The sequence below is a fragment of the Rhincodon typus genome, chromosome 17, assembly GCF_021869965.1.
Source record: "Rhincodon typus isolate 14 chromosome 17, sRhiTyp1.1, whole genome shotgun sequence".
NCBI lineage: Eukaryota > Metazoa > Chordata > Chondrichthyes > Orectolobiformes > Rhincodontidae > Rhincodon > Rhincodon typus.
Window position 1 is genome coordinate 4,539,640 of NC_063348.1, and position 16,843 is coordinate 4,556,482.

Here is a 16,843-nt window from a genome sequence, read left to right on the forward strand (position 1 = left end):
ACACAGTCTCTCTCTCTCTCTCTCATATACACACACTCTCTCTCTCTCACACACTCTTACTCTCTCTCACACCCACTCTCTAACACACACACACACACACACACACACACACACACATTCACACAGACCCCATCTCATACACACACTCACACTCTCACACATGTACACTCCCACACAGTCACACACTCTCTCTCAAGCACACACGTGCGCATGTACGCACACACACACACGCACACTCTTTCTCACACACACACTCTCTCACACAAACACACACACACATTCACATAGACCCTCTCTCACACACACACTCACACTCTCACACACATACACTCCCTCACAGTCACACTGTCTCTCAAGCACACACATGTGCGTGCACACATACACACGCACAAACACGCGCACAAACACACGCGCACATACACACGCATATAAATCTATGGGGTGAATTACTTCATCCAAGATGTTTGTGTATTTGCAGTTACATTCTATTTTGTTCAAAAAAAACCGGCCTGACTCCAGGTTAAAAAACAGACAGATTCTAAACAAGGCCTCACACCTAAAATGCATTGTCTGACCCGAGAAGTTACCTCTTGTATACACTGATAAAACCTTTAAGTATTTCAGGGCAATGACTTGAGAGAAATTCTGGGATTTGCATTTTAATCATTAGAAACCTGCATCTCCTTTTGAGCTGATTAAAGATTTAACAGGAGGCGGTCAGGGAGCCATTTTTAGGGTTGTTACTTTTCTGCTTATAAATTCTGTGTCGGTATACCTCCTCTTTCACACTACACCTTAGGAAGGAGCAGAGGTCAGAAAGCTAGTGTTTTCAAATAAACCCATTGGACTATAACCTGGTGTCATGTGATTTTTGACCTTAAGTACTACAGAGAGAATTCATTACTGTACAGACCTTTGCTACAGTGCTGGATGGGATAGGAAGATTAAATCCACAGGTGAAGCAATGGACAATATACAACAAGAAGGCAAGCTATGTCTCATTTCATAAACAGATAAGGGACAGTTCAGGCTGCCAGCTCAAACAAACTATAGTTTCCTTTGTTTGTTTCCCATATTTTTTCCTTTATTCTTCTAATGTTGCTTGGTTTAGATGTGTTAAAGTGCATCAGATACCATCAGCTATCCAGTATCACATTCAGGGTAGAGTACAAAAACAGGCCATTTGTTAATTCCAACATTTACGTAGTTGGAATACTGCTGTTATCATCTGGATAGCAGGTAGCATATGCCTATTTAACTGAAGAGACACCAGTTAATAGCACAGCACACAGGCAGAAGGTGAGATTTCTTGTCTATACAGTTAAGTGCTTTAGTTGATTAAGTATTCAGAGAATGCATGATTGTAGTAATTATTACTATTATTTTAAGGCACAGTTTTTCATATCTTTTGAGCACATGATGAACATGTGCTAACGTCAAAACACACATTATCTGCTTCAGCATGTATGGATTATTTTTGGCTGTTGTAGAGTCCCACACATTAGTTGTTGGATTCAATTCTTCACCATCTGTGAGATTATATCATTTCAAAATTTTAAATTTTCCAATTTCAAACATCACGGATCCCATAAGTGTTGTCCTTGTTCTTCCTCATTCATGAAAGGGTGACAGGGAAGAAAGAAGGCTCTTTATTTGTACACAGCACTGATTGTGAAAGAGTTCATGTTGGAGTGGCATTAAACACCACCGAATCTGATAATGTCACACAGTCCCAGTGGAGAATCAGACAGGCTTGCACAAGATCCCAATGGGGTCATAAATGACATACATGACCTGTGATAGCCTCAAAATCTATATTGAACTGGTCAATGAAACTTATACCAAATGCTATCATTGCAATAAACTATCTCCTGTAACGTAAGACAAGTGCTTCTTCCTGTCAAGACTCAGAGTTGTCTATTGTTTACCACTGATAATTATTCGGGCCCTTAGACACAGCATAGAAAGGAGGATTGTGACAGCACTATAATTCATTCACCCAGACCCCAATGTAACATAGTGATCAGCACTGGGTACAAGTGTTTAAATGCCTCAAGATAACAACAGCAGAGAGAAAGCATTCAATCCAGGAAATAAAAATTCTGAAGGCAAGTTTTGATCACTTTAAATACACAACTACTTCAGAAAACAGGGGTGATCAGGCAGCAGCTGAAACACATATAATGACAAGTAGTTGACAGCTTCCATGGGAGCAGCAATAGGGTAAAACCAGACCTTCACCTCAAAACTGGTAGAAGGTGCCAAAAAAATAGTACGAGGTAGGAAGAGGCAGCTAGACATACTGGGAATTAAATATTAAGTCTAAAGCTGAATGATACACTATTGTATTCAACGTGCCAAATACCAAATACTAAGGGGCAGGGCAACCTCATAGGCACCAGGCAATGCACAGTGATGACAGAAGAATTCCACATCTGTATTTTGTATTTTAAAAGAGTGTACGGAAGTAGGAGACAGTTCCACTGCAGCAAAAATCCACCTGCCTGCCCATTCAAAGAGGTTAAGACAATTAGACCTCCTCCTTCAGGAAAGATTACCCTCGGCATTGCTCAGGGAAAGGAAGGATCCAACCAAGTCAAATTTGATTATGTTAATGGGCTAATTTTAAACTTAATATAATGGGTGCCATTGCTCTATCAGAACAAATACCAAGGTGAATGAACAGAAAGTTACAGCCTACAGACATAAAGCTCGAGATTGTGAGAGGAATCCCTCACAACATGACAGGTATGCTACAAGCAACACCATAATATGAAGAGTGGCAGGTAGCAGGGAAGGAATATGTCATCCATTGTCGGGAAACTTCACTGTTGAGCAGGAAGGCAAGTTTGGTGGTTTTTGTTGAGATTAGCAAACTGGAACTGAACATGAGTAAACGTTCCTTTGAAAGTTATATCTTATATTGTTCACAAGCTTAGCAAACTCAATATCAAATATATTATCTTGTTAAGTAAGGATACTAAGCAATTTTGTCTCTATACACCCAGAAAGATTCTGCATCCCTTAACTAATGAGGTTTACAAGCAACTTGAGGAAATGACAGAACTGGTATCATTTCCCTGGCACCCAAATCAAAACAAAAGTTGTGTCAAGCATGGTTACTGCACACAAACCCAATGGGCCCAACAGAATATGTGCTCAGCTAACTCAGCTCACTAAAGTGGCAGGTCTCACTGTAGAATAATCTTCCACAAATGCTTCGTGATGGTAATCTCAGTGACTAATCTCAGTCATAATCAGAATTAAAGACAATAGTTCTCAAGTTAAAGACCAACCAATCTTCTAAGTCCAAAGAGAATGTTTTCTAGAAGAAATGTGAAATCTCCAGACTGCTTGAAGTTGTGAAGTCAGGAACTTGTGGGGAAGAGGAACAGTGGTGATTATAAAAGTAGTGAAATACAATAAGGTATAAGTGCAAATGATGGTCACTATAGCTTGGGTGTAGATGTTGTATAAGGTTACAATTCTATCAAAGTTAACATTTAAGTTCCATTAAATTCCACTGAATCTGATCATGTTGCACAGTCTTTGAATGGAGAATCATGTCGTCTTACATGTGATCCCAATGAGATCAGAAGTGACAGACTGGCTCCTCATGGTCTTAAGTAATTATGTCTGATTTTAGTCAATGTAATTTGTACTTACTCCTCTCGTGACATAAACGGTGTCTTTTTACTTAAAAGTGCTTCTTTTTTAAGACTTGCCTATACTCTATCCTCTACCAATGATAATTAGTGGTCCTTAGACTTTCAAATAAATAAGGATTGGTTGTAGTACTAAACTTCAACCACAGAAACCCCTTTACGACAATATGTGCTGCCCCACTAGAGGGAGCACCTCTTGCACGAACTCAAGTGCAGTGTCAGTTGCAGTGAATCAGAACACAGTTTGACACATTAGAGAGCCTCTGATATGTGTTCTGAAGCTGGACTGAGGAATTTTAATGACTTCTGTCATTTTTGGCAAGGCTCTGTGTCAAAGATAGCAGAACATAGAACAGTACAGCACAGTACAGGCCCTTCGGCCCACGATGTTGCGCTGAACTTTTACCCTAATCCTAAGGTCTTTCTAACCTCCACCCCTACCTTATACTATCATCCATATGCCTATCTAATAGCCGCTTAAATGCCCCTAATAAGACCGACTCCACTACCCTCTCTGAGGAAAGAACCTACCTCTGACGTCTCCCCTATATCTACCTCCACTCACTTTAAAACTATGCCCCCTCGTAATAGCTACCTCTACCCTAAGAAAAAGTCTCTGGCTGTCTACTCTATCTATACCTCTGATCATTTTGTACACCTCTATCAAGTCACCTCTCATCCTTCGTCGTTCTAAAGAGAAAAGCCTTAGCTCTCTCAACTTTTCCTCATAAGACCTTCCCTCCATTCCAGGCAACATCCTGGTAAATCTCTTCTGCACCTTTTCCAACACTTCTACATCTTTCCTGTAATGAGGCAACCAGAACTGTACACAATACTCCAGATGTGGCCGAACCAGGCTTTTGTACAGCTGGAGCATAACTTCACGGCTCTTGAACTCAATCTCTCTATTAATGAAAACTAACACACCATATGCCTTCTTAACAACTCTATCCACCTGGGTGGCAGCTTTCAAGGAACTGTGAACATGAACCCCAAGATCTCCCGAAGCTCCTCCACACTGCCAAGAATCTTTACGTTAACCCTGTATTCTGCTTTCAAGTTTGTCCTTCCAAAATGAATCACCTCACACTTTTCAGGGTTAAACTCCATCTGCCACTTCTCAGCCCAGCTCTGCATCCTATCAATGTCCCTTTGTAACCTAGAACAGCCCTCCGCACTGTCCACAATGCGACCCACCTTCGTATCGTCCGCGAACTTGCTAATCCACCCTTCCACTCCTTCATCCAAATCATTCACAAAAATCACAAATAGAAGAGGACCCAGAACAGATCCTTGTGGTACACCACTCATAACTGAACACCATGTTGAATATTTTCCATCCACTACCACCCTTTGTCTTCTAAGGGTCAGCCAATTCTGAATCCAATCTGCCACATTTCCCCCTATCCCATGCCTCCTTACCTTCTTCCTGAGCCTACCATGGGGAACCTTATCAAATGCCTTACTTAAATCCATGTATACCACATCCACTGCTCTACCTTCATCCACGTGTTTGGTCACGTCTTCAAAGAATTCAGTAAGGTTTGTGAGGCATGATCTACCCCTCACAAATCCATGCTGACTATTACGAATCAAACTGTGCCTTTCCGAGTGATCATTAATCCTATCTCTCAGGCCCCTTTCCAATAATTTGCCCACCACTGACGTTAGACTAACTGGCCTGTAATTTCCGGGGTTATCCTTATTCCCTTTTTTGAACAAGGGAATAACATTTGCCTCTCTCCAATCTGCCGGCACTATACCCGTGGACAGTGAGGATGAAAAGATCATCGCCAAAGGCCCTGCGATCTCTTCCCTTGCTTCCCATAGAAGCCTTGGATAAATCCCATTAGGCCCGGGGGACTTATCTATCTTCAACTTCCTCAAAGTTCCTAGCACATCTTCCTTACTACCCGCCTGTTTCACAATGTCGTCCTCTACAACTACGTCCCTCTCAGTTGTGAATACCGAAGAAAAGTATTCATTAAGGACCTCTCCTATCTCTTCAGGCTTCTTGCACAAATTCCCTTTACAATTCTTGATCAGCCCTATTTCTGGTCATTCTTTATTCCTCACGTATGTGTAAAAAGCCTTGGAGATTTCCTTGATCCTATCTGTCAAGGTTTTCTCATGCCCCCTTATAGCTCTCCTGAGCCCTTTCTTCAGCTCCTTCCTGGATAACTTGTATCCCTCTCGAGCCTTTCCGTTCCTTGTTTCCCAAACCTTACGTAAGCATCCTTCTTCCTCTTAACCAGTTGTTCAACCTCTCTTGAGAACTAAGGCTCCCTCACTCGACCGCATCTTCACGGCCTGCTAGGGACAAACATATCGAGCACACGCAGTATGCATTCCTTAAACAATCTTCACATTTCAACAATGCTCTTCCCTGACAGCATCTGTTCCCATTTTATGTTACCCAGTTCTTGCCTAACAGAATTGTAATTACCCTTCCCCCAATTATAAACCTTACCCTGCTGTATGTACCTATCCTTATCCATGACTATTGTAAAAGTAACAGAGTTATGATCGCTATTGCCAAAATGCTCTCCTCAACAGGTCTAACACTTGGCCCGGTTCATTGCCAAGCACCAAATCCAAAGTGGCCTCTCCTTGTGTTGGTCTATCTACATACTGTGTCAGGAATCCTTCCTGAACGCACTGGACAAAACCCGCTCCATCTAAACTATTACAACTAAAAAGTTTCCAATCAATATTTGGAAAGTTGAAGTCACCCATGACTACAACCCTGTGACTTCTGCACCTTTCCAGTATCTGCCTCCCAATCCGCTCCTCCACTTCTCTGCAACTATTAGGGGGTCTGTAAAAAAACCTTCAATAAAGTGACTGCTCCTTTCTTGTTCCAGGCCTCAACCCAAACTCACTCTGTAGACATATCATTCTCAAACTGCCTTTCAGTAGCTCCTGTACTCGCCCTGACTAGTAATGCCGCTCCCCCGCCTCTTTTTCCACCCTCACCATTTCTTTTAAAGCATCTAAATCCCGGAACTTCCAACAACCATTCCTGTCCCTGTGTTACCCAAGTTTCTGTAATGGCCGCAACATCATTGTTCCAAGTACCGTCTCATGTTCTAAGTTCATCCACTTTATTTCTGATACTTCTAGCACTGAAGTATACACACCTCAAACCATCCCTGTTTCCACAATTAAGCTCCGTCGACCGCATTTCTTTATAAACAACCTCACTCCCTGTTGTGTCTGTTGGAAGGCTGAATACCTTATCCTCTGAGTTATAAATCCAGTTCCCCACCCCCTGCCAAACTAGTTTAAACCGTCCCGTGCAGCTCTAGCAAACCTCCCTCCCAGGATATTTGTGCCCTTCCAGTTCAGGTGCAACCCGTCCTTACTGTACAGGTCCCACCTTCCCCAGAATATGCTCCAATTATCCACATAATGGAGGCCCTCCCTCCTACACCAGCCCTGTAGCCACGTGTTTAGCTGCACTCTCTCCCTATTTCTTACCTCATTATCATGTGGCACTGGTAGTAATCCAGAGATAACTACCCTGTTTGTCCTGGACTTCAGCTTCCAACCTAACTCCCTGTATTCGTTTTTCACATTCTCAGTCCTTTTTCTACCTGTGTCATTGGTACCGATGTGTACCATGACTGCTGGCTGCTCACCCTCCCCCTTACGGATCTTGAAGACACGATCCGAGACATCGCGGACCCTGGCACCCGGGAGGCAACATACCATCCGTTCGTCTCGTTCGCATCCACAGAAGCGCCTGTCTGTGCCTCTTACTATTGAATCCCCCACTACAATTGCTCTCCTATTCTCACCCCTTCCCTTCTGTGCCACAGGGCCAGATACATGTCCGCTATAGCCTTCCCCTGGTAGGTCATCCACCCCAACAGTATCCAAAACGGTATGCTTATTATTGAGGGGAACGGCCACAGGGGATCCCTGCAGTGTCTGCCTATTCCCTTTCCCCTTCCTGACAGTCACCCAGCTACCTTTTTCCTGTACCTTGGGTGTGACCACCTCCTTATAACTATTCTCTATCACCCCCTCAGCCTCCCGAATGATCTGGAGTTCATCCAGCTCCAGGTCCCTAACGTGGTTTTTGAGGAGATTGAGTTGGGTGCACTTCTCGCAGGTGAAGTCAGAGGGGACACCAGCAGTGACCCTTACCTCCCACATCCTGCAAAAGGAGCATGCAACTGCCCTAGCTTCCATTCCCTCTGCTCGAGATTTCCAGAAGAATAAAAAAAAGGCCTTACCTTACCGACCCTCCACACAATCTTTTTTTTTGGTTAGAGGAGTAGGATGGGTGGGAGACACTTCACGTGTAGTGTTTCGGGTTTAGCCAATGCCCGAATATATCAGTTCCTTTCTGGCTCGTGTTCTCTCCACACACCCGCCGCTGAAAACAAGAAGGCTGCTGCTGCACGAGGTAAGTTTTTATACAGGGGAGAAAAACAACCTTACTATAGTCTTCAAAAATTTTCAGTCCTTTCTCAGAACAAGCCACAACTCACTTTCACAGTGGCAGGTTTGGAGTTGGCTGGAGATGCATGCATGGAGGCAACTGGCCATTTAAATCATTAGCTGCTGACAATCCTGCATAACTTTGGTGCTCTAAGTGTCTGAAACCCAATGCATGCAGATGAAACAAGGAAAGAGCAAGCCTGAACCTTGTGGATTTGTTTGCATAGTCAGGATACCCTTTGGGAGAGAGGTAAGGTATTCCTTAAGGTATTTGGTCCCAGGATAACCTTTGGGAAGTCAAACTTCCCTTTGTTGAAGGTCAGGAACACTTTGGGAGACATAAGATGCACTTTAAGAGCAATAAGTTAGCTCTTTCGAGGTAATCTTTGAAGAGGTAAGGTATCCTTTTGGAGAAATCAGGTGCCCCCCTGCGATTATGAAAACAAGTTACGCACATTGCGTAGAAAGTGCCTGAACCAACTGGGATGGTCAAGACTTCAAATAAATTTCAAGCTGTCAAAGAACAGTTGATGCTGTCAAAGAATTGTCACGCTTCTAAAATGGACATGTTAAGCAATGAAAGGAATCTGTCAAGATTGTCAAGGCATTTAACACTCCAGGCCTTTTCATCTTTATAAGAATGTAGTGAAGTCTGTAACGCTGTCCTTTACTCTTCCCTAGCAAGGCCAGTTTTGTTGCCCATCGTAAATTACACTTGAATTTGAATTGTTAAGCCATGTCAGAGGGCAGGTAAGAGACAAGCACATTACTGCGAATCTGGAGTGGGCCTGATCAGGTGAAGGTGGCAGATTTCTGAAGGACATCGGTGAACTGGATGGGTTTTAATGATAGTTTCATGGTCACCATCACTGAGATTAGCTATCGGTTCCAGTTCCATCGTCTGGGTCTGCAAACCTTTAAGGCTGCTTAACCCACTAGTACCTTCTGTCTATGTTGATATCTTCTAATATTTCAAGGTCCTCCACCTTGATGTATATTCCTGTGTCATCCTTTCATGTTGTGAAGCCTGTAAAGTATACCTTGAGGACTGTTCCCACGTTTCTGCGTCCAAACACACATTACCTCTAAAGTCCCCAATGGGCCCTACTCTTTGCCTCATTACTCTATTCCTTTCCATATTTAAAAGAAAACATTTGGGCTTCCATTATTCTACCCAGCAATGCACTCTCTTTACTTTCCTCATTTCCTTTTGAGATCCCTCTTGCACTTTTCATACTTCTTTAGGAGCTCTGCCATATTGAGCCTTTGGTACCTGACATAAGTGTCTCCTTTGTTCTTAATCCTAACCAATATATCCTTTGATATCCAGTGTTTTCCAGTCTTCGTGCCATCCTTTCGCTTCACCAGAACAGACACGACTGTTACCTTTTTGAATGCTTTCCAGGTTTTTTCTGCAAGTAGCCACTCCTAGTAACTACGCTTGAATCAAATCATATTTTATTTCAGTAAACTTAGCCTTTCCCCAATTTCCCTAATGGGGTCCTGCAAGCTCCACCAGCACAGAGATATGCACCTCGGTGGATATATGAACTGCGTTTGGCTTGGACTCAGCATCTGGTGAGCACAGCGTAAACATAAATCCACAACCAGTGAAGTAAGCAACATGCAAGGCCTCTGATACTTGGGGGATCACTGAAACCAGGCCCCCGCTTAGCCCCATGCAATGGACACACCTCTCTAGCTTTCCATGATTGACATGCTGGAGATGCAGGAACAGGCAGGGGTACATCAGGCAGAGATCCAGAGGCCTTCAGCGGCCTGGAAGGGAAAATGGAGGAGTCTGCACTGCCTGGTAAATGAGTGCTTCGCTGCCTGCATGGAAAGGATAGCAGCCACCTTGGAGACCCAGGTAGAGCAGAACACACATAGGTTCTGGGGACCTGACCTCCATCTCTGGAGCACCTTGACCTGCCTCGACATGACTCTTCACTTCAATAAGTCAGAAACCCACAGGGAGGAGGAGTTGTGGGCAGGCTTCCTATCTCCAGACACCTCGGGGATGTCCTTCCTTTCCCCCACCCCTCTGCCGGGGAGCCATTGCCTCTAACTGGTCAGGAAAGAGAGTGAGCACCCGAACCTGTACAGGACAACCTCAGCATTGCAGGGCCCTGGAGGTACTGAGTCCCCTGAAAATGCCTGTCCAAACCATCACAGTCACCAGTCAACATGCTGCCTTCATTCCAAGTGGGGCTGTCTGCACACTGCCTTGACACAGTGGGAGGCAAAGAAAAAGGTTGTTCTGAGGGCTTATTATCCAATTTATACAGTTTGTATTGCTCTAAATATACCTTTGTTTGTACTGCATACAGGTTTCCTGTAATCTCATTGCATCACTAGATGCTGACATGGTTGGCTAAAGTGAATGGGGTGGTGCATTTCCAGCTCCCTTCCACAAACCTCCGAACTTCAGAATATGATTCTGTTCTTCCATTGGCAGACCGTTTATTGTCTCACATCATCAAGCAATATGCATGCCTCATATTGTTCTTCATGACCTAAACAAAGATAACCTTATTTGGAAGTTGCAGCCAAGGCTCATAAGATTGATCTTGGGGACTGTGCCAGTGTTAGGTGATGAGACGTAGAGGAAAATGAGCCTATGCTTGCTATTTGCACAGAATAGAGACATATATTTGAGGATTAAAGAAATATGACTGTAGTCTGCAGCATGGAAGCGGGAAATATGTTTCCCATGGATGGGATCTCCATGGCTAGCCAGAACATCCTCAGAATAAGATAATTCCCACCTGGAGCCCGGAATTGCAGTGCAAAGGCTAGACTTTTATATATCATTTTATACCTTTAAGGAATCACAAAAGTTATCAAGGGATATCAGCATAGTACGAATAAAACCAGAAGCCTAATTTAATGAAGCAGAGAAAAATGTAATATACATAACTTAATGATGCAGAGAAAAATGTACTTGAAGCAACTCAATGGTGTATGTCCCAAATAGAGAGAATGATGACAGTTTGTTGACAAAGCATAGCAGAAGAAACAAGTATCTATAGCTCACACATCTCACCTGATAAAACCCTGGGCTTCTTCTAGTCCATGTCATAAGCATTGCTTTTCTCATTGGAGGAGACATCTCACTCTTCCATCTCTTATTCTCCTAAAACATGCCTACTTTATTGAGTGTTGTATTAGGGAGGGTATAGCACACCATGCTGATGTAGGACAATCTTTCTCGGGTACAATATACAGCCTGGGTAGTGCAGACTTGAGTATCAATTTGAGCAAGCCCCATTGTCTATTTGTTGATGTGCAGCATATTTAAGACACAACCTAGCAGGAAAGACACAGAGGCATTGACTCTCTGCCAGTTGACGTTAGCTGCAAAACTCCCTGTGGATTCTCATTTGGCCAAAGCCCATTGTCGCTGTGACCTCTGATTGCCTGGTTCTGGTGTCTCTGAATGCCCTGAAAGCTATTTGACTGAAGTTCAATTAGGTAAGGGCAATAAAGTTTGGCCTTGCCAGCATCTTCCATGATCCATGCAAAAATAACCAATGAGAAATGAGTGTCATTAGAGCCAATGACTGTTGCAGATGCAGCAAGTCTTCTCTCTTGTGCCATGTCCACTCTACCATGCCCAGTTGACCAGCCAGTCTCCTTCCTCGTGCCACTTTCACTGCACTTGGGGAACCTACAGCACAACTCTATGGTTAACCTTGGTTTAAAGCTGTTAGCTGAAGAGAGGGAGTGCAGGGATGGGGTTGAGGTGAGGGCAGGGGGTGACATGTAGGAGATACATGCTTACATCATGCTAGCTTGGTAATTAGAAGAGATGGTGCAATCAGGATGAAATAGGAGTGAGGAAAAGTAGGTATGACCATATGACACTGCTGGCCATAACCACAGCTGTGTCCATTCCAATGATGGAGAGTGTTGTCTCCTCCGCTGGAGTGAGAACTGGCCCCTGTTAGATAGCTGCTGCTGGTTTCTGTTGTCCAGCTTGGCGTGGAAAAGAAACGGAAGCAAATTGTAGTGCAATCTGTTTGAGTGACGTTGTTGTCATGGTCCCTGAACTAGCAGCTTGTATAAGGTGTGAGATGTGGGTGGATAAGGAGTCAGTTAAGCTAAGAATGTTAGGTATGAGTCAAGACTGATGGAGAAATGGGGGCAGGTGTTAAGCAGCGTGTGAGGCTTATGGTGCAATTGCAGAAAAGGGCATTCGCTAGAAATGACCACTCTACAAAATCAATCTCTTAGCCCTGCATCAAGGCATCAGACCCATAAACTCCCTCTAATGAACTTACTTTAGCAGCACTCTGAGTGTGGCATTCAACATTTGAACAGCTCGACTTCAAAATCTTCCTTCTGTTGATGGCGAAGCACAGACTTCAAATATATTCAAAATCATCCAAGCAGAAGTGTGAATTGCTGACAGTTGGTATATATGCTGAGGTTGCATTGGAAAGCTGCAGAGCACTGTTTTAAGCTTGAGCAACCATGTGATCACCAGTTCCCACACTGTTGTGAGACAGTGGACAACAGCTAGATAAGTTGCAGTTTTAGTTTCCATCACCCTTCAAAACACCCTTTTGAAGTTATTTTGAGATTGTGAGCACTGTCAAGTCAGGGTGGAACAGATTACTGATTGCCAGTGAACAATTAATGCACAGAAATATAAGCCACATTTTGCAATGGACTGTTGTTTCCCCTCTGAGTTGTATTTCAGACCAAGTCATTGAATAGATAAGGGCACTGTCAACTGCTGACAGGATTATTTATAGGACACCCACATTACCAAGAACTGAAATAGATGCAAGCGGATATTATTTCAGCAATGCAGAAGTAACAGTTTTGAAGGAAGAAGTGTTCTCAATGCAAGTTAGTCACCAAGTGAGGTGATGGTGTATTTTTGTGGTTATAACCAGAAGCTGCAGCAGAGAAATTAATGTCATGTTGGAATTCTACAATAGGTTTGACATTTGACTGACTGTTTTTGTGGTTTTCTTTTATAACCACCTGTGCATTCATTCACACAAAAGCAAAAGACCACAGAAGTCGGAAATCTGAAACAAAAATGGAGAATGCCGAACTGATGCATAGACCCGAGGCAATAAGTCTTTTCATCAATCTGTCCGCAGATGCTGAAATCCTTGTACAGCATTGCTTTTTTTTTCCAATTTTATTACGTACATTCATTCAACTATTTGCTGCAATTTCAAGCTGTTCTCTGCAACAATCTAAAGTATGAGAGAGCTGCTGTTACAGTTGTACTATGCTACTACAGGGAAAATGCACCTTATCCAATTACCTCAGAATTGTGTACACTAAAGCACGTGAAGTTAACCATTATCACATAATCTTCCATTCAGCATCGCATCCATTGATTTCCTTCCAGTCTGTCCACAGTTATCAGCTCTATGAAATATCCAACCTGCAATGATAAACTCAGAAAAGCTTACACCCAGCCTCCGAGAGATGCCAATGTGCACAGCTCGCTTCAATCTTCATCCCAAGATCCTCAAACAACACTTTTTTCTAGTTGATCATGGCTTCCAGTGTCCTTGCTTCATTATCTTCCCTCTTCAAATCCTGATTTGATTTTTTTTTCCTCCCTTCCTCTAGTCTCTTCCCACTCATGTCAGTGGTTCTCCCACTGGTCTGCACCACTTTATTAGTTTCCAGTTTCCAGACCCGAACAAACTCCTTTTTACCAAAAATATCTCATTCTCTCTACTCCTCTATCTGCCCGAGATTCAGTTTGAGAGATTGTTACTTCACCCTGAAGGGTGATCTGCATGATAATCTCTTGCTCCAGTAGTTATTACAAGTAGACCCAGTTCTTTTCTGAACCCCTGAATACATGCAAGTCACTCATCAGGGCTAAGGTCTCAGAGAAGATGCCAAGACCTCTGAGATTTCATGTAATATCACACAAGTATAATTCAGGACATTTGGTGTAGAGTAAAATGGAGAGTCATGGGGAGTTAGCTGAAGATTTTGGAGTTTATTCCAAAACCACATAAGCTTCACCACATCTGTGGATTTGCACTGAAAAAGTGCTTACTGAGAGGATTTAAAAGGCTAAATCAAGGCGAGTTGATTGGGAGTTTGAAGAGTTAATAGATGATACAAATTCTAAGCTTAAAAGATGCTCACAAGCTGTGACTTTTGGTGAAATCTGGTTACTGGAAATTGGTTGTGATTTGTTAATAACACTTATCTCAGGTTTTACAGTGTGTGCACATAAGGACACCATCAACATGAATCATTAAAGACATATGGCTCAGCCTTTGGTGATGTATCTGCTTTGAGAATCTTTGGGTCAGAGTATTGCAGGAGGCAAACTTTTGCAGACGACCGCCGCAAGAGAACCAAAGACGTACTTGTGGTTGTCTTGCCACAAATAGCGAACGTCTTTCTTCAAAAACTTTCTCAGCATGATACTTTCTCCGCAAATGTTAAGAAAAAATGGCAAAAGGAAGATGAAACATCCATTTCACCCTCAGGGTGAGCACTTACTTAACATCCTCAAAATTGCCTGGAAAGGCAGACTCCATGGAGCTGAAGATGTTTAAAGTGGCTGACCCTGGCTTGACAAATTCATGCTGTTAAACACCATTCCTTGTCATTGTACTGCTGCCATCAGTAGTTAAAGGTTGTGCTCATGACCTGCCTTTGTCTTACCCATGACCATAACACTGTCAGCCAAGCAAACGCTGTCAGATACATTTTCAATAATCCTGTACAATATTCCTGCTGGAATCAGTCTTGGCTAACTGATAGCCCAAATGGTATCAACCTGAAACAGCGCAGGTAATGCCAGCTCAAATATCATGAGCTCCTGGGACTTTTTCTGCTAAGTTGGCAGAACAGTGGCTGTGTCACACATCTTATTTAGGAAAGAACCTGGCTCCAGAAAATTTAGCACTTAGTTTTTCAAAGATCAGTGTTTATGTGGTCGTCTCTTCATGAGGAAGGTTGAGGTACTTTGGATCTTGGTTTAGTCTTATGGTGCCATCTTTTTTCAGGATACACCAATCCAAGTGGGGCTCCACCTTCAGAATTGCACTCTTCCAACCTGATTCAATTCCACACAAAGTTTTTCCTGGATGTGCACACTGCAGATCTTTGGAGGATTGATGAATAGATGAATCATCCTTGTGACAATTTCACATGATCCACAAAATTGCAGATCATGTCAAAGTGGTTTGGGTACAACTTGAGATTGTTGACTGACTCAATTTCATACCCTTGGTCTGTTCCATCTCAGTGGGTGTGGTTTGAATCTCATGAATTGCGACTGTACTGAGATCTGTATGTCTTGGTAGTCTTGGCACTGTTTGCCCATTGGCATCCACCAGATGTGCTTGCATTTGAAAATCTGCTGCCAGTGTTGTGGTGTTGAACTTTCTTGTTTACCAACTGTGTTTTATTCTGGGCTGACCTTTGAAACCAGATTTCTCTTGTCCATCATTATCATGGAATCCCTACCATGTGGAAGCAGGCCATTCTGCCCAACAAGTCCATGCCACCCCTCCAAAGAGCATCCCACCCAGACCCATCCCCCTTCCCTTTCCCTGTAACCCTGCATTTCCCATGCCTAATACACCTAATTTACACACCCCTGGACACAACAGGCAATTTAGCATGGCCAATCCACCTAGCCTACACATCTTTGGACTGTGGGAGGAAACCCACGGAGACACAGGGAGAATGTGAAAACTCCACACAGACAGTCGCCCGAGTGTGGAATCGAACCCAGGTCCCTGATGCTGTGAGGCAGCAGCGCTAACCACTGAGCCACCGTGCCGCCCCATTCTATAATGTGTCAATATGTGGCCCCTTTTTCTTGTCCAGAAGATCATTCTTGAACGCTTTAATTGGTATAGAAGCAATCACTAATTTGATGAGACTCTCTGACAGCTCCTCATTGGAAAAGTCACACTCATTTGTTCATGGGGTTGCTGTCTGTTTGACAACAGTTGGAGTCTGTTAACCCTGGAGTTGATTCTTGACTTGAGCTGGTCTTTCTGTACCTTCCAGAACTTTTTTGGATCTTTCCAATCATCCACAGAAAGACCGGATGTGTTCACTCTCCTTCTTGCAGATGGTAAGCACCATATTCATAACTCTCTTCTGAGGATCTTTGTACACAGATCAGCTTGCTGTTGTAGAGAAACATTTTTGAGTTTTTTAATCCTGTATTTTCCTTTAGGGAATCTTTGTGTCTGTGCAGTGAGGAGAATTAAATTGCTTCTCGAACATTCTATTATAGCAGCTAATGTGGCTCAGTGGGTTTCTTGCTCTACCTTCAAACCAGAAGACCCTGGGTTCAAGCCTCACTCCAGAATTTATTTGCTACTGAAGAAAAGAGCTGCTGAGGCAGGCAAGCCAGTGTGAATGGTGCCTGACCCAGCTCAGGTAAAGGTGAGGCTTAGTGACAGGAAGAACATCCACCTGTAAAACCACTGGCTAAATTCAATAGTTAAACGTTTACAGTAAAGGTCACTAACCAGCATTATGGGGTACAGTAAAGGTCACTAACCAGCATTATGGCAACCCCATATAAGATGAGAAAAGCCATCATAGGAACTACCTCTGCCATACTGAAATGGGTTCATTGCCACATTTACAACTCTGATCTAACATGGTCCTAAAGTGTGCTGTGCTGTTGGAGATGTAATTCTTCAAATAATACGTTAACAGTTCTTGTCAATGTTTTCAACCCAATGTTAAAAATTTCTTGGTAT

The 16,843-nt window shown here is 43.2% G+C and overlaps 1 long non-coding RNA gene across 1 annotated transcript in view; it reads right to left on the bottom strand.

Annotated features, from left to right (window-relative positions):
- The window catches only part of LOC125485250, a 39,123-nt gene extending 26,546 nt beyond the window's left edge, over positions 1–12,577 (bottom strand). The window contains exon 1 of the long non-coding RNA XR_007263988.1: positions 12,398–12,577. This is a non-coding gene — a long non-coding RNA (uncharacterized LOC125485250). The remainder of the gene's footprint in view (positions 1–12,397) is intronic.
- Between the last annotated feature and the right edge of the window lie 4,266 nt (positions 12,578–16,843).